General features: G+C 41.4%; 1 protein-coding gene across 1 annotated transcript in view; it reads right to left on the bottom strand.

Moving 5' to 3' along the window:
* LOC126204133 (RIMS-binding protein 2-like) overlaps positions 1 to 18,903 on the bottom strand; it is a 1,140,279-nt gene that overhangs the window by 709,426 nt on the left and 411,950 nt on the right. The window contains exon 3 of the mRNA XM_049938546.1: positions 10,228 to 10,317. The gene's annotated coding sequence lies outside the window, so the exon portion shown is untranslated. The remainder of the gene's footprint in view (positions 1 to 10,227; positions 10,318 to 18,903) is intronic.

Below are 18,903 nucleotides of genomic sequence, written 5' to 3'. Positions count from 1 at the left end.
ATCTGTGATGTAGTGGTCCAATTGGCTCCCGATCCAGAAGTTCGCACTGCGGCCCTCAAGGTCAACAGTCCTTCCTTGGATTTCATACTGAAAATTGCACACTCTTTTTAAATCGCACAGGCAACAAATGAACATCCTATGGCCTGTCCGTAGATCACAGCAGTTCAAACACCGCCATAGGGATGGATTCTAGTTAGCCTTCTTCCCGACAGCGGCATCATGATTCATCACTTTCAGACATGTCAATGACCTCTGAGCAGCCACTCCATGTGTGTTGGTACAACCAATGGGGTCTGTCTTCTTGTCCTGACTGTTTTGTGAGGCACCAGTGGGCAGACTGCCCTGAGCATTGGATGCACTGCACCCATTGTGGCAAGAATGGACATCTCCGAACTGTCTGCCACCAGCCGTCAGGTCAGTCTAACCCCTCTTCTAACTTGCATCACAGGATGGTGCAAGAGATTCAGGCCATCATCATTCCTCAGGGAAATCCTTGCACCCCCAAGCTCTTTATTGACCTCATGATTGCTCCTCAGGACATTCGTTTCCAAGTTGACACGGGAGCGACAGTTTCCCTGGTCAATCTGCCAATATACACTCATCTGGGTTACCCGGCATTGGCCTCGCCTTCTCACAAGTTGGTTGCATACAGTGACAGATCTATTCCCCTCAGAGATCAATTCACCACTACATCTACATACAAAATGGTTACATGGCTACTAATGCTGGCAACATTTTGAACCTGGATGCTTTCTCACTGTGTGGGTTCTCCATCATGGATGAAACTCAGGTCATCTCACACACGATCCCCATCCAGGAATTCGGTAACCTTTCTGCCTCTTTTGTGTCTCTGTTTGAGCCTGGCTTGGGGTGTGCCACTGATTTTGAGGCACATATTTCTTTATGTCCAGATACGGTGCACGTCCTCATCCAGTCTCCTTACAGATGATCTTTAAGCTCGAACTATATCGCCTTCATGATGCTGTGGACTAGAACCAGTCAAAATTAGTGCTTGGGCCACAACACTGGTCATAGTCCAGAAGCCAAATGGTTCCCTCTGGCATTGTGGAGATTTTAAGTCAACAATCAATGCTCAAGCTCTGGTGCAAATCTACCCCATACAACATCAAGAGAACCTCCTTCCAAAGCTTGCTGGAGGTGAATGTTTATCTAAAATAGACCTTGTTGATGCTTACTTATAGGTTCCACTCAAAGAGGAATCACAACACATTGTTGTCATCAAAACACCTTTTGGGTTGTACAAATACAAGCATTTGCCTTTTGGGGTCTCTTATGCTCCAGCGATCTTCACCTAGGTACCTGGAACAGTTAACCATGTCCATCCCAGCTTCACCAATTACCTAGATGACTTAACTGTTACAGGTACTATGAGCCTAGACCACCTGCGTAACCTACATATCCTCTTTACTACATTGCATGATGCACTGCTTCCAGGAACAAGTCAACTACCTAGGCTACTTGCTCAGCAAAGATGGGATTCAGTCCACTGACCATAGTGTTTCTGTTATTGACTCCTTCCTGCATCCCCAAAACCTCCAGGTGTCGCAGTTTTTTTTTTTTTTTTTTTTTTTTTTGGGGGGGGGGGGGGGGGGGGAGTGAATTATTATTGTAAGTTCCTTCTGCATGGAGCACACATTATGCATCCCCTCAACCAGTTGTGGAAGAAAGGCATTCCGTTTCAGTGGTTGGCAGCCTATGAGCAGGCCTTCACACAGCCGGAGTGCATGTTACATTCCGCACCCTGCCTTAGCCCCTTTTCGCCATCACGCCACCCTGTTTCGGCTGCGGATGCTTCTCCCTTTGGCATTGGTGCAGTGCTGGCACATTGTAATGATGATGGTATGGAGCAATCTATCACCTATGTATCCAAAACACTGATGCCTGCCCAACACAATTACTCCCAGATTGAGAAAGAGACACTGGCGATCATCTTTGCCTTGAAGAAATTCCTTGAATACCTCTTTGGGTCCAGATTTACACTCATTACAGATCATAAATCACTCATAGCACTCTTTGGGCCACACTCTTCGCTTCCAGAGTGGACAGCCCAGAGGCTCCTGCATTGGGCTCTTTTCCTTAGCTCCTACTATAACACAATGAAGTACAAGTCTACTGCATGACATGCAATTGCAGATGCCCTCTCACGTTTACCCTCAGGACTAGACCCAGTATTTGACCAACTGGACACCTCCTGTTGTCACATTGACGTGGAACAACAACACACCTTGGATGGATTTCCTATTACCGCTACTCAGGTGGTGATGGACACACGCCGCGACCCTATCTTGCACCGTTCGCACAATATGTCTTCCGTGGGTGGCACACTTATTTTTCGAAGTCAGCTGCTCCCAAGCTCCAGGCCTGGGCTCACCTTTCTCATCATTTGTCCCTTGTCTCCAATGTGCTCCTGCTGAATGTGGAGGTGGGTACCAACTGTGCTGTCATCCCATCTACCTTTTGCGCACACGTCTTGGAACTCCTCCATCACAGGCACTGGGGTATGTCTTGGATAAAAGCCCTTGCCAGGCAACATATCTGCTGGTCAGGACTGAACAAGGATGTGGAGGCTATGGGGCACTGCTGTTCTGCTTGTGCTCAACAACAGGCTGCTCCACCCCAATCTTTCGCACCCTGGCCTACTCCCATCACCCTTGGGATCACATGCATCTACATTTTGCCGGCCCCTTCCTTGGCTTGACCTGGCTTATTGTTGTGCATGCTTGTTCAAACTATGATGCTTGTTATAACTAAAACTACACAGCCAGCATGGCGTCCACCACCACAACGGCCACACTCAATGCCCTTCTGCAGATTCTTGCCATTGTAGGGCTTCCCTGGACCCTCTCACTGACAATGGGCCCAACTTCACTTCTATGGTCTACAAACAGTTCTGTACCACTAATGGCATCAAACACCTGTGTAGTCCTCTGTTTCACCCCTCCTCCATTGGCGAAGAAGAGCAGATGGTGCACACATTCAAGCAACAAAAACTGAAGAGCGTGGGTGCATCTATCAAGACAGCAGCACTCATGATGTTTCTGGGCACCTACAGGTCCACCCCTGTCCACTGCAACAACCCAGCAGAACTCCTTCATAATCGACAGCTGCATACCACCCTCCATGTCCTGGCACCCTAACCCAAGGAACACCAAACCCATCATGCTGGACGATACCCTCCTGCTTTAGCTGTTTGGGCATGTTCCTATGGAGCAATACCCTCATGGATACCAGCTATGATGGTGGCCACTATGAGCGGCACCTTATGACGGTTGATACTCCAAGAGATTTGGAACAGTGGCACATGAACCAACTCCATCTCTGCCTCCAGCCTACCCCTCCAGCAGTGGATCACTCTGAGTTGGAGTCTCTGCCCTCGCATGTCTCTCCACCTCACGAGTACTGTTTGCAATCCAGGACACTGTCAGCACCTGCCGTAGGCACAGGAATGGAGGTCGAGACATTGCCACTGCCTCCATCTGCTGTGCAGTCACCAACCACACTGGATTTCCAGAGAGAGGTACCTGATGTCCCATGTTCCTTCTCCCAGCTGGCAGCTTCCACTGATGAGACAACATCTCTTCACCTCCTGAAACATTGGCCAGGGCTCTTCAGGCTCTATGTGTCCATTATGGGGGAGGGGTTATGGGAGGGGCAGAGATCTAGTATTCTGGTTCAACAATTTGGACAGCCTGCCAGAAGATATTGGACGCAGACAACAACCGCTAGGCAGCATCTCTATAACCAGTGAGTTCTGCTTTCACCACCACAGCGCTATGTGTGGTACACACCTGCCGCGCCAGCCTATTGGCATTCACAGGACCCTATAAAGCCAGCAATGCAGGGGCTCAGAAGTCAATCATGTTCCGACTGCAGTCTTATGTTGTATATGGTACGCACTGTTGTCGGTTCTTGATCTCACTACGTCTAGGCCCTCAATCTGGTTTACTCTTCGGACTTGTATATTACTGTATCTGTTTGGTGTTGTTGTTGTCTGTTTGTTGTTGTTGTTGTTGTCCTCCCTGTTGTCCATAGTTGTCTTTCTGTGGATTTTGGTGACTCACTGTCGATGCCCTCAGCCTATTGGCCTGTGGCTCCCAATCGTGTCAGATTCTGGTTACTAGAACATATGCTGAGCCTTAGTTAAAGCACGTGACAGGCTTCAGTTCATTGGTCAAATGACAGAGAATACTGCAGTAATTCCTGAAGAGACTGGCTACATTATGCTTGCCCATCCTCTTTTGGAGTACTGCTGTGCAGTGAGGGACCCTTACCAGATAAGATTAATGGAGTACATCAAGAAAATTGAAAGAATTGCAGCACAGTTTGTATTATCAAGAAATAGGGGAGAGAGTGTCACAGTTTGATACAGGATTTGGGGTGGGCATAATTAAAACAAAGGTATTTCTCATTGTGGTGAGGTCTTCTCACAATATTTCAATCGCCAACTTTCTCCTCCTAATGTGAAAATATTTTTTTGACACCAACCTAAATAGGGAGAAATAATCATCACAATAAAATAATAGGAAATCAGCATTCGCATGGAAAGATATAGGTGTTAGTCTTTTCCACACTCTGTCCTAGAGTGGAATAATTGAGAATTATTGTGGAAGTGGTTTGATGAATCCTCTATCAGGCACTCAAATGCAGAGTAACCATGTAAATTTAGATGAACTGCAATCAGACTACAATGGATATTGCTTAGAAAATACTCATATATCCTATCCTAGAATAGTACTTAAGAGTATGGGACACATACCAAACAGGACTAACAGGGGTATCAAACAAAAAGTGCAGCACAAATGGTCACAGGTTTGTTTGACCCATGGGAGACAATTATGGAGACGCTGAAAAAAAGGACCTGGCAAACACTTTAAGACAGGCACACACTATCCTAAGAAAGGCTATCTTCCTACTTAGAAAGTTTGAAAACCAGTTTTTATGTAACAAATCTAGGAATATATTACAGTCGCCTACATATGACTCCCACTGAGATCATAGAGAACAAGATTACACTAATTAGGGTGTGCACAGATGCTTTCAAGCAATCATTCATCCTGCACTCCATATGTGATTTGTGTGACAAGAAGGTCTAATAACTGGTACAATGGAAAGTACTCTCTGCCACACATTTCACAGAGGTTTGCTGGGTATAGAGGTAGATTTAGACTTTCCCTGCCCTTATTCTTCTCAACAGTACTGGGAAAGAGTGCATGTACAAGAACAATAACAAAATTATCTCAAATATGATATTTAATAATAAGACTTCAGTATATTAATTCTTCATGAAGTTTGGCCATTATGTTGCACTGGACTTAAATAAAACACACATTTCTGACATTTCTCCATGTTCCAGATATCTCTCTCATCCACCATTCCTTTGTAGACTTTATTAGTGTAATGAAATGTCTGCCAAACACTGATATATACATTTTCCATTGCCTCTCCAGTTGACACAATACACTTGTCAGTCATAAATTTCCTTGGTAATTGGATTACATGTCAAAGCCTGTTCAGGGACCCATTATTCCAGTCACCAAAGATGAGGTACTCAAAACACTGCACAAAAAGAAAAATGGAAAGGCAACAGGACCAGACAATCTAACTGCAGGTCTGTGGAAATCTCAAAGTCCTGGAATTCAACTGAATGGTTGACAGATTTCTTCAACAAAGTTATTGAAGAAAGAAGGATTCCAGCTGACTGGACAGCAGTATAACAGTTCCAGTTTGGAAGCAGACGGGTAGCCCTGGTGAAGGTAGCAACTATCACCCAATACACTTTCTATCACACACACTGAAGATATCTGAATGCATCATCAATTAAAATAATCTGACAAATTATCAGTCCCACTACCAATCAATGTGGACTTGTAATGGGCTGTGGGATGACAGATGCTATCTGTGCCAGTTGCCTGCTCACTGAAAAATATCGTGAGAAGTCAAGGCACCTACAATCTTGACTTCAAAAAGGTCTCTGACTGAACGCTATGCAAGTTGTTTTGGTTGCTCTGTGAATGCATGGAGTAACTGAAGAACTAGTAGGATGGCTCAGACTGCTTTACTATTATCCAAAGAGCCAGATACACTCAACTTGTGGACTATTGTGCAATTTTCCTGTTTCCATATGAGTACATCCAGGATATGCTCTCTCGTCTCCCCTCTTCATCACAGTCATGGCTGCAATCACAAGAAGTCTGTAGAAAACCACAACCTGGATGTTACTGCAAGCTGATGATGTGTTGTTGGCCTGTGAAGATTAAGACCAATCTGCAGTGTCAAGTCAATGACCACTTGGCAGAAGTGCATCTTTGACTTAACATAAAGAAAATGCAGTATCTCACCACAGATCTCAATGACTCAGATACCATCAGAATCAGTTGTGCTCATCTCCCAACAACAAGCACTTTGAAGTACCTAGGCTGGAAATATTTTTCTGGTGGAAATATATCTGCAGGAATCCCTAACCATCTGAGTAGCACATGGCTCAAATGACCTTCTGTGAGTAAAGTTATTCTGTGATTGGAGGATTCCAGGCAGGTTACAAAAACTACGATGATCTACAATTTGTTGAGTTGCAATGTATGGTGTTGAATGCTGGCTTTCAACAAAAGAAGTGGAATAATAATTTGGTGCCATGGAAACAAAGATATTGACATGAACATCTGGATCAACACTGCAAGATCATGTCATAAAAGATGAAGTTGATGAGTCATATGGAGCAGAACCAATAGTAGACAAGATGGGAAAAAGTCATCTACAATGGTGTGGGCAGACACAATAACGGTGACAAAGACTGGTTAGAGTTTGAGAGTAAATGGTAAATGGCCAATAGGACGATGTACGCAGTGACAACTTGAAACACTGCCTGCAGATCTTAGGATATCAGGCCTGTACCCTGATCAGGCACAAAACTGGATAAAACAGTAACAGACAGCTAAAATGGTGGATCCTACCAGCATACAGAAGAAATGGTAAGAACAAATAAGAAGAAGAAGAAGACTGGATTATTGTAAATCTTGAAATTTTACAACAAATTGTGCTTCAAATGCAAAAGCTTCCTTGTGTACAAATAAAGAGTCTCTTTTAATTACAATGTACCCACATGTCTTGCATAATATTCACCAGTTATTATTTTACTATTTGTTGTGTAATTAATAAGAAGAATCCCTTTTGCACACTCCAGTTAAATTAATGTTTGACATCAACCAGCAGTAACCACTCACAGATGAGAAGTGGCAGCACTAGAAGTAGACGACAATGTGGAAAACAGTACAGTCATTATTGTAATGCAGAAACAGAGCAATTTATCTGACATCCAAAAGGGCATGATCAGTATGATCATTGGCTTTCAAGACAAGAGTGGAAGCATTTGTGAAACAGCTAAGTTTGTGAACTGTTTGCATGCCATCATGGTCAAAGGACACAGTGCACGGCAAAATGGCACCATCCAAAACCAACATTGAGGCAACTGTGGTGCACTGTTGGCCATAGATGACAGGGCCACCAACAATGTCTCCTCAATGACCATTCTGAAAGGCACACTGGATCAACACAAGTATACATCTATCCTTGGGACCATTTACAAGCATGCATATAGTTTGTTTTTTGTCAGTATGATGGCATCTACCCACTGGACTATGCAACATGGCACACAGCACAGAGTGTGCATGCGTGGTTCAAAGAGTATCAGGATGAGTTTACCATATTGCCCTGGCCACCAAACTCCCCAGATTAAAACCCAATCAAGAATCTGTGGGACCATCTCAATCACGGTGCTCATGCCTTGGATCCCCAACCAAGAAACTTAGTGCAGCCAGCTATGGTACTTGAGTCAGCATGGCTCCACATCCCTTTCAGTACCTTCCAGAACCTCATTGACTCTCTTTCTGCAAGTCTCGCAGTGGTCCACACTGCAAAATTTTGTTATTCAGGCTTTTGACAGGTGGTCACATTAATGTGACTGGACTCTATGATTAGGGCACTTTCAGCAGTTAAAACAGACTGCATGTTTTGGTATAGGGCCGATGACTTCTATCCAATGGTCTGATTGCCATTTTACTTCTACTGTGTTATGATGGAGCAACTACTCTCTATTATAATACTCAGCTGATATTTCTTTCTGATACTTCAGATAAAGCATTTGTGTAATTTTATGTAGACCATTATCTGCTATCTATACACTGCCAAAGTCTAATATAAATGTTAGAGTTGTGCAGAACTGGGGCTTCTTTCACATGGATCTTCTTAGCAGTACAAGTATAGCCAAATCTGATTTCAGCTCTCAATTTTTTAAGTGTTCAAAACAAAGGTGCAGACTACTTATACAACTTCACCTAACATGGATGAAATCACCCTCCAGAAACAAAGAATTTTAGAACACCTGACATTCTGAATTATCATTCTGATTTAAGCATACATAATGTGATTACTAGATTTCCATGCAAAAGCATTTCGCACATATGTTTTGGCCATTTGGAAAGTATATGCATATTTCAAAGATTTCACTGATACAACTGCATGAATTTAGACATGTATAATGCATATTTTTGTGGCCTCAGTGTGTATATTGCAATAACTTGCATGATAGCATCTTTTATTGGCTTGTTTCATTTGAATTCAGCCAAAAGAGCAGAAAATGAATAATTTTATGAATTTTCTTACAGTCTGTAAAATTCCTAGGAAGCTCAAGTGCCCAGTTCAACTCGCCAAAAGTCGACAGAAGTCAATGTACTTCGTGCCAATAAATTTAAATAAAAAAGGGTCCTATTGTTTTTCAGCAATGCTGTTCCATATACGATGAAGGCTGGGAGACAATTACAAAATTTTATCCTAACCTAAAGCACTTTACATGTTTAGCCCTTGAGCAACACTGGTAACTGAAAGAGTATGTATAAAACACGAAAATGTGAATACACTGATATCCACCTCAAACAAGGTAAACATGCACAAAATTTAAAGATCTTCGGCAGCATTAATTAAGTCATACTGTATGCTGTCTCTTTTTCTCATTGAAGGTATTCTTGAAAACACCAGTCTGTTTGCCACATTTAGAGATACAATGCCAGGTTTAGCTTTGCTAACACAATCCATTTTAATCATTTTATTACATAGGTAACACTATCATCTTTTACTGTGATAATTTTGATGAAGTTTAGTGGGTAGGAATATTTACTATCAAAAACAGCCTTGATCACCATTTGTTTATTATGGTGACTAGTTTCGACCACTACTGTGGTCATCATGAGTAAGAACCTCCTTCTGCTGTAGAATCACTACCAATTCTCCAGCAGAAGGAGGTTCTTACTCATTGGTCTGAAGATGACCACAGTAGTGGTTGAAACCGGTCACCGTAATAAATAAATTGTGATCAAGACTGTTTTTGATAGTAAATAATTGTAACACATTGATCACTGTCACTCCCATAATGTATTCAATAGAAATTAGTGGGTAGGAGAGTGTAAGTCTCCACAAATTTATTGAAGTTAACATCTGTTTGCTTCATTCTATTGAAAAGCCTTGAGTTACTGCCCCCTATTTTCCCCCTCCCCCATCCCGTTCCTGTTTTATGTTGTGGGCAATTTCAAAGCCACTAATACAGCTTTTAGAAGTGGCATTCATGAAAACAGATTTGAAGAAACAGCTGATGCACATCAAATCAAATTTTGATAATTTGCCTGCTGCAATAATGAAGCTGGAAGCCAAGGTAACTGGTGGAATCTCAGAGAATTATTGAAGAGGTTGAAAAAATTTGCAATCATCCTACAGAGAAATGTAGAAGACTTTCAACCTGATCTGACTTTGTCCAAAATTTCTTTACTTACTTATACGCCTGTCACTTCTTGTGACATAAAAGTTTCATTTTCTATGCAAAAAAAAAATGTTCTGTCTAAGTGAAGAAAATTTGGAGAAATTTGTTGTTTTGCACTGTTTTAGAATAAAACAGAAATAATTACACAACTGAATTTTTATTGCTTTGGTGTATGATACAATGACACATGATTGCATATATTTTTTATGATTTGATAGTGCACAAAAGTATTTAACATATCAAACTGACACTTGACTTGAGTTATTGTGCAACATACACCAACATAACAAAAGTAAAACTTCATTCCTATCAATTAAAGTTTGAGAAATATATTTTTTTCCCCGACAAATTTGCTTACAAAGTATCAACGCAATTTTGACTTATGTATTTACATTACTTACATTCTGCAAGTGCTGCACTTGCTTCTGCAAATCAGTGTTCTGGATTGTTAGCTCAGTGTTTTTCTCCAGCACACGAGCCAGTTGATCCTCCTAATAAAAAGAAAAAGAGGATATTATTTCTAAGGCAACAATAAAGTTAATATTCATTCATTCAAAATATAGATGCTGCCAAAAAAAGCAAATAATCAGATCATATGATTCATCAAATATAAGTGTATCATATGATCACAGTATATGAATTGAAGAAATTATCTCTACAATTTAATCAAAATGCTTTAAAAGAGTATTTAGATTTAGTGATACTTTCTGGTCATGATTTCAACTATATCATAATAGTTTCCCTTAAATGACAAACAAATACAATGCTTTCTCCAAAAATGTTCAGAATGACTGAATTTTCATCCAATGTTGAAATTCAAAGACAGACTTGCAATATCAATATCTAATTGTATCTGTTGTACCAAGTTTCAACAATATGCATTTACCAGAAGCACTACAGTTTACCTGAAATGGGAACATTTACAAACGCCAGACTTTTTTAACAGTTTCAAAATGTGATTCAGTGTGAATAAATACCATGATGGAGGCATTTAGGGATTTTTCACACCCAAAGACTATAGTAAATTAATAGTTCAGTGAAGTCAGATTCAATATAAATTATCTTGAGGATTTAAATTTCGCTACCACGAAGACACATTTCATGGTCAGAGAATAATAATGTCTGCCACCACATTCTCAGTACTCCTGTGCCATGTCACAGATTGCACGGTCCCTCCCGCTGGAGGTTCAAGTCCTCCCTCAAGCAGGAGTGAGCGTGTGTGTGTGTGTGTGTGTGTGTGTGTGTGTGTGTGTGTGTGTGTGTGTGTGTGTGTGTGTGTTGTGAGTTGTTCTTAGTATAAGTTAGTTTAAGTAGTGTGTAAGAAAAAGGGACCAATGACCTCAGCAGTTTGGTCTCTTAGGAATTCACACACATTTGAACATTAGTGCTCCTGTGACTGTTGTTGTGTTGTCTTTATGGTCTTATATGAAGTCTTTCATTTCAGTAAGCTTTAAAATTTGTAGAGGAAAAACTGTTTACGCAAACAATAGACGGCTTAATTCTTCGAATTTTGCAACAGTTGCTCACATGTTTAATTTCAACATGATGTAGTCACAAATGATGTAAGCCAAACTGTTAACTGAATTCTTCGTACAATATAAAGTTCTATCAGAATCTGACAATGATTGCTTGATCATTATAGCTGTATCAATAACATAGTTCTGCTGCAGATTAGGGTATGATAGTACCACATTTTCTGACAGGAACCACCTTAATATAGAGTGACACAGCAGAAAATGATATGGTGGTGTATTATTTGAGCTCAGCTATCGGCAGTCAAAAATGAGACATTTCACTAGGGTCATAAGCTGGTAACTGACATGTGGAAGAAGTCCAGTTAACTCATACACTAAATATATTGAATAATGAGTTTATTTCCTGACATGCACATTAACACCATAACAGTTAAAGAAGGTTAGGTTTTAAAGTCATAGTAACATTTAGAAAATTACAGACAAAGGCCAAACTTAGGTGAACAAGACCAGGGGAGGGAAACTGATAGCTATGTTTCTGATGGAATCATTTGCTTGAAGTGATTTTTGGAACCTGAGGAAAATCAAAATTAGAAAGGTTGGAATTTTGTTCCATGTGAATACAATTTTGCTTCTCAAACATACAGTTGTTTGCCAAAAATATGATTCTTCAAATTTTGCAAAATATGGAGTGAGATGTATTTGTATTACATTTGTTTTTCTTTATCCATCCTGTAAATTTTGATTAGGTACACAGTTTGCACATACAAACCAAGATAAGTCACAATTGAGAGAGTAAATACAATTTATACATGTTACGATTTTGTTTGGTACATGTTGCATTTGGTTAACCTTCTTGCAAAAATAAACAGCATGATTGAAAGCAATAAGTATTGTTAAGAAGGTTTGATCAATATTATAATCCTTATGGTGATCCAAAATCTAATAAACATGCTACAGGCTGCAAGAAAATTCGACTATTACAAAAAAGCAATAAGGATCATAACATCAAGTAGGAAACTGGACCACTATAAACCCACCTATGACTGATGACAATTTTCAGTCGATATGTCTTCACCTATCTTATACACTCCTGGAAATTGAAATAAGAACACCGTGAATTCATTGTCCCAGGAAGGGGAAACTTTATTGACACATTCCTGGGGTCAGATACATCACATGATCACACTGACAGAACCACAGGCACATAGACACAGGCAACAGAGCATGCACAATGTCGGCACTAGTACAGTGTATATCCACCTTTCGCAGCAATGCAGGCTGCTATTCTCCCATGGAGACGATCGTAGAGATGCTGCATGTAGTCCTGTGGAACGGCTTGCCATGCCATTTCCACCTGGCGCCTCAGTTGGACCAGCGTTCGTGCTGGACGTGCAGACCGCGTGAGACGACGCTTCATCCAGTCCCAAACATGCTCAATGGGGGACAGATCCGGAGATCTTGCTGGCCAAGGTAGTTGACTTACACCTTCTAGAGCACGTTGGGTGGCACGGGATACATGCGGACGTGCATTGTCCTGTTGGAACAGCAAGTTCCCTTGCCGGTCTAGGAATGGTAGAACGATGGGTTCGATGACGGTTTGGATGTACCGTGCACTATTCAGTGTCCCCTCGACGATCGCCAGTGGTGTACGGCCAGTGTAGGAGATCGCTCCCCACACCATGATGCCGGGTGTTGGTCCTGTGTACCTCGGTCGTATGCAGTCCTGATTGTGGCGCTCACCTGCACGGCGCCAAACACGCATACGACCATCATTGGCACCAAGGCAGAAGCGACTCTCATCGCTGAAGACGACACGTCTCCATTCGTCCCTCCATTCACGCCTGTCGCGACACCACTGGAGGCGGGCTGCACGATGTTGGGGCGTGAGCGGAAGACGGCCTAACGGTGTGCGGGACCGTAGCCCAGCTTCATGGAGACGGTTGCGAATGGTCCTCGCCGATACCCCAGGAGCAACAGTGTCCCTAATTTGCTGGGAAGTGGCGGTGCGGTCCCCTACGGCACTGCGTAGGATCCTACGGTCTTGGCGTGCATCCGTGCGTCGCTGCGGTCCGGTCCCAGGTCGACGGGCACGTGCACCTTCCGCCGACCACTGGCGACAACATCGATGTACTGTGGAGACCTCACGCCCCACGTGTTGAGCAATTCGGCGGTACGTCCACCCCGCCTCCCGCATGCCCACTATACGCCCTCGCTCAAAGTCCGTCAACTGCACATACGGTTCACGTCCACGCTGTCGCGGCATGCTACCAGTGTTAAAGACTGCGATGGAGCTCCGTATGCCACGGAAAACTGGCTGACACTGACGGCGGCGGTGCACAAATGCTGCGCAGTTAGCGCCATTCGACGGCCAACACCGCGGTTCCTGCTGTGTCCGCTGTGCCGTGCGTGTGATCATTGCTTGTACAGCCCTCTCGCAGTGTCCGGAGCAAGTATGGTGGGTCTGACACACCGGTGTCAATGTGTTCTTTTTTCCATTTCCAGGAGTGTATATTTGAAAGAAAACCATAAAACATTCACCAACACGAGAGACGTCCACAATTATAACACATGCATTAAGGAAGACACAGACATCTCGAGCTGCCGACTCACTATGACATAGCAAAGTTTTCCAAAAGTAGCTATTAAAATGTTCAACCATCTAAATACTAAAATGAGGAAAGATGTCAATAAACCTATGCCAAGAACCACTGTATGGTTTAAATGAGTTCTTCGATACTGAAACAGCAAACTGGATGCCCTAAACAATGCACTGTCATATGAAATGAAGTGAACATGTATTTGTTAAAAATTTCTCTCCCTCTATGCCATTAAGTTTCATACAAATTTGTTCTATATTATTATGCATTATTATGCCAATTGGCTTTTGTATTATAATGCTAGAATAGTCTTAACTTTGTGACACTGATGCAGTCTATCTGGTCTTGGCTGGTGAATGACATAGCTATAGTTACATTCTGCCTCAGCTGCTGTTGATCATGCATTTGAATGCTTGGCTTCAAAAGTGCACAAAAATTGCTTAGCACAGAGACAACGTTCCAAATGGAAAGCAACAATCAGTCTTTCCTTCTCATCCTGTTCAGTAAGTCTCCCCTGACCCTGAGTTCTGAGCACCTTTTCTGTGACTTTCCCCATTTCTTAAGCCTTGACAGTTCTCTTCCTTCATCCCTCTTCCTTTCCCTAAGTCCTTATGTGTTTTTTCCTGCTGGCACTTAGTGACTGGATATTTTTGTTTGATGGATGGTCAGAAAAGTGAGCAATCTTCATTTCTTGAAATATGAAAAACTATTACCTATGTATTGGAAAAGTAGGAAATTTTGTAATTTGGTTAATCTATGAGTATACACCATAAACAAAAAACAATAAACATCTGTGCCTTCGAGGTCCAACCCCTAGTTAATTTGATGTGGACTTATAATTGAGTCAACCTTTATTGAAGTTTGCGGATATATTTAAATCTTTACACTGGGGAAACAAAGAATGAATACAAGTTAACGGACATATCTGAACAATTTCTGTTTCACTGTTTACAGTGTACTTACTGCTTATTATTGCAGAAAAAAAGATTTCCCATCTAGTAACGTGTATATCAACAGCAATAAATGAAGAAGTTAATAAAGCAATGTTTGGAAGGAGGCATAGAAATGAGTAGCCTACTGTTGTTGTTGTTGTTGTTGTGGTCTTCAGTCCTAAGACTGGTTTGATGCAGCTCTCCATGCTACTCTATCCTGTGCAAGCTTCTTCATCTCCCAGTGCCTACTGCAACCTACATCCTTCTGAATCTGCTTAGTATATTGATCTCTTGGTCTCCCTCTACGATTTTTACCCTCCACGCTGCCCTCAAATACTAAATTGGTGATCCCTTGATGCCTCAGAACATGTCCTACCAACAGGTCCCTTCTTCTAGTCAAGTTGTGCCACAAACTTCTCTTCACCCCAATCCTATTCAATACCTCCTCATTATTTATATGATCTACCCATTTAATCTTCAGCATTCTTCTATAGCACCACATTTCGAAAGCTTCTATTCTCTTCTTGTCAAAACTAGAGATCATGAATGTTTCACTTCCATACATGGCTACACTCCAAACAAATACATTCAGAAACGACTTCCTGACACTTACATCTATACTCGATGTTAACAAATTTCTCTTCTTCAGATTCTATATCCTCTCTACTAAGACCATCATCAGTTATTTTGCTCCCCAAATAGCAAAACTCCTTTACTACTTTAAGTGTTTCATTTCCTAATCTGATTCCCTCATCATCACCCGACGTAATTCGACTACATTCCATTATCCTCATTTTGCTTTTGTTGATGTTCATCTTATATCCTTCTTTCAATACACTATCCATTCCGTTCAACTGCTCTTCTAAGTCCATTGCTGTATCTGACAGAATTATAATGTCACTGGCAAACCTCAAAGTTTTTATTTCTTCTCCATGGATTTTAATACCTACTCCAAATTTTTCTTTTGTTTCCTTCACTGCTTGCTCAATATACAGATTGAATAACATCGGGGAGAGGCTACAGCCCTGTCTCACTCCCTTCCCAACCACTGCTTCCCTTTCATGCCCCTCGACTCTTATAATTGCCATCTGGTTTCTGTACAAATTGTAAATAGCCTTTCACTCCCTGTATTTTACCCCTGCCACCTTTAGAATTTGAAATAGAGTATTCCAGTCAACATTGTCAAAAGATTTCTCTAAGTCGACAAATGCTAAAAACATAGGTTTGCCTTTCCTTAATCTAGCTTCTAAGATAAGTCGTAGGGTCAGTATTGCCTCACGTGTTCCTATATTTCTATGGAATCCAAACTGATCTTCCCCAAGGTCGGCTTCTATCAGTTTTTCCATTCGTCTGTAAGGAATTCGTGTTAGTATTTTGCATCCGTGACTTATTAAACTGATTGTTCGGTAATTTTCACACCTGTCAGCACCTGCTTTCTTTGGGATTGGAATTATTATATTCTTCTTGCAGTCTGAGGGTATTTCGCATGTCTTGTTCATCTTGCTCACCAGATGGTAGAGTTTTGTCAGGACTGGCTCTCCCAAGGCTGTCAGTAGTTCTAAATGGAATGTTGTCTACTCCCGGGACCTTGATTCAACTCAGGTCTTTCAGTGCTCTGTCAAATTCTTCACGCAGTATCGTATCTCCCATTTCATCTAAAACCTCTTCCATTTCCAATATATTGTCCTCAAGTACATCACCCTTGTATAGACCCTCTATATACTCCTTCCACCTTTCTGCTTTCCCTTCTTTGCTTAGAACTGGGTTTCCATCTGAGCTCTTGATATTCATACAAGTGGTTCTCTTTTCTCCAAAGGTCTCTTTAATTTTCCTGTAGGCAGTATCTATCTTACCCCTAGTGAGATAAGCCTCTACATCCTTACATTTGTCCTCTAGCCATCCCTGCTTAGCCATTTTGCACTTCCTGTCGATCTCATTTTTGAGACGTTTGTATTCCTTTTTTCCTGCTTCATTTACAGCATTTTTATATTTTCTCCTTTCAGCAATTAAATTCAATATTTCTTCTGTTACCCAAGGATTTCTATTAGCCCTCGTCTTTTTACCTACTTGATCCTCTGCTGCCTTCACTACTTCATCTCTCAAAGCTACCCATTCTTCTTCTACTGTATTTCTTTCCCCCATTCCTGTCAATTGTTCCCTTATGCTCTCAATGAAACTCTGTACAACCTCTGGTTTAGTCAGTTTATCCTGGTCCTATCTCCTTAAATACCCACCTTTTTGCAGTTTCTTCAGTTTTAATCTACAGTTCATAACCAATAGATTGTGGTCAGAGTCCACATCTACCCCTGGAAATGTCTTACAATTTAAAACCTGGTTCCCAAATCTCTGTCTTACCATTATATAATCTACCTGAAACCTGTCAATATCTCGAGGCTTCTTCCGTGTATACAACCTTCTACCAGGCGGCTTCCTCTTTCATTTCTTACGCCCAATCCATATTCACCTACTATGTTTCCTTCTCTCCCTTTTCCTACTACCGCATTCCAGTCACCCATGACTATTAAATTTTCATCTCCCTTCACTACCTCAATAATTTCTTTTATTTCATCATACATTTCTTCAATTTCTTCATCATCTGCGGAGCTAGTTGGCATATAAACTTGTACTACTGTAGTAGGCGTGGGCTTTGTGTCTATCTTGGCTACAATAATGCATTCACTATGCTGTTTGTAGTAGCTTACCCGCACTCCTATTTTTTTATTCATTATTAAACCGACTCCTGCATTACCCCTTTTTGATTTTGTATTTATAACCCTGTATTTGCCTGACCAAAAGTCTTGTTCCTCCTGCCAGCGAACTTCACTAATTCCTACTATATCTAACTTTAACCTATCCATTTTCCTTTTTAAATTTTCTAACCAACCTGCCCGATTATGGGATCTGACATTCCACGCTCCGATCCGTAGAACGCCGGTTTTCTTTCTCCTGATAACGACGTCCTCCTTAGTAGTCCCCGCCTGGAGATCCAAATGGGGGACTATTTTACCTCCGGAATATTTTACCCAAGAGGACGCCATCATTATTAAACCATACAGTAAAGCTGCATGCCCTCGGGAAAAATTACAGCTGTAGTTTCCCCTTGCTTTCAGCCGTTTGCAGTACCAGCACAGCAAGGCCGTTTTGGTTAGTGTTACAAGGCCAGATCAGTCAATCATCCAGGCTGTTGCCCCTGCAACTACTGAGAAGGCTGCTGCCCCTCTCCAGGAACCACACATTTGTCGGGCCTCTCAACAGATACCCCTCCGTTGTGGTTGCACCTACGGTACGGCTATCTGTATCGCTGAGGCACGCAAGCCTCCCCACCAATGGCAAGGTCCATGGTTAAAAAAAAAAACTATTTAATATTTTATTTACTTTAATTCCAAAATTTAAAAAACATGGATTGAAAACATTCAAACTCTATCAACACAATGTGAGATGCTTCCAGGAGCATAATACACTATACTAAGTTCCTTAATTAATTTATCTATAAGTTGGCTCCATTTTAACTTGTTATACAACTGGTCCCCAATGAATATTACACAATGTTTCATTTAGTGTATGGCCATTAATATTCACTTCTGGCGGAAGGGGATCATTATCACATGTCTGAAATTGCATAATAGGAATCTTTATGAGATTAAGACTTAAACTGATGGCTGCAAACCACTTCAAGGCTGTTAAGCTATCATCTAAGCTGTAGCTCCTAATGTTGAATTAGGACTCTTGATTAATACACTTGTATCATTAGTAAACATTACTGTCTTGAACCACCTTTTAAAATCCTTGGAATAAAGCTTATGTAGGTCAAAAACAAGAGAGGGTCCAGAACCATCCTTGAGGCACTCCACATTTTTAGTTACCCCATTAGGAGGTTAATTTAATTATTGTGACATAATCTGTTAACGAGACCCTATTATACTTTCTGTTATGAAGGTAAGACTGTATCAATGGAAGACGGGTGTCATTAGTGTCATAACACCTTGCTCTGCCACATAGAATTTTGTACTCGATACAACTGGAGGCTTTGGCAAGGGCACAAAATATACCAAAAGGACAATTTTTCTTATTTA

The sequence above is a fragment of the Schistocerca nitens genome, chromosome 9, assembly GCF_023898315.1.
Source record: "Schistocerca nitens isolate TAMUIC-IGC-003100 chromosome 9, iqSchNite1.1, whole genome shotgun sequence".
NCBI classification, from domain to species: domain Eukaryota; kingdom Metazoa; phylum Arthropoda; class Insecta; order Orthoptera; family Acrididae; genus Schistocerca; species Schistocerca nitens.
Note: the sequence above shows the minus strand (reverse complement) of the source record. Positions and strands in the feature narration are given on the sequence as shown.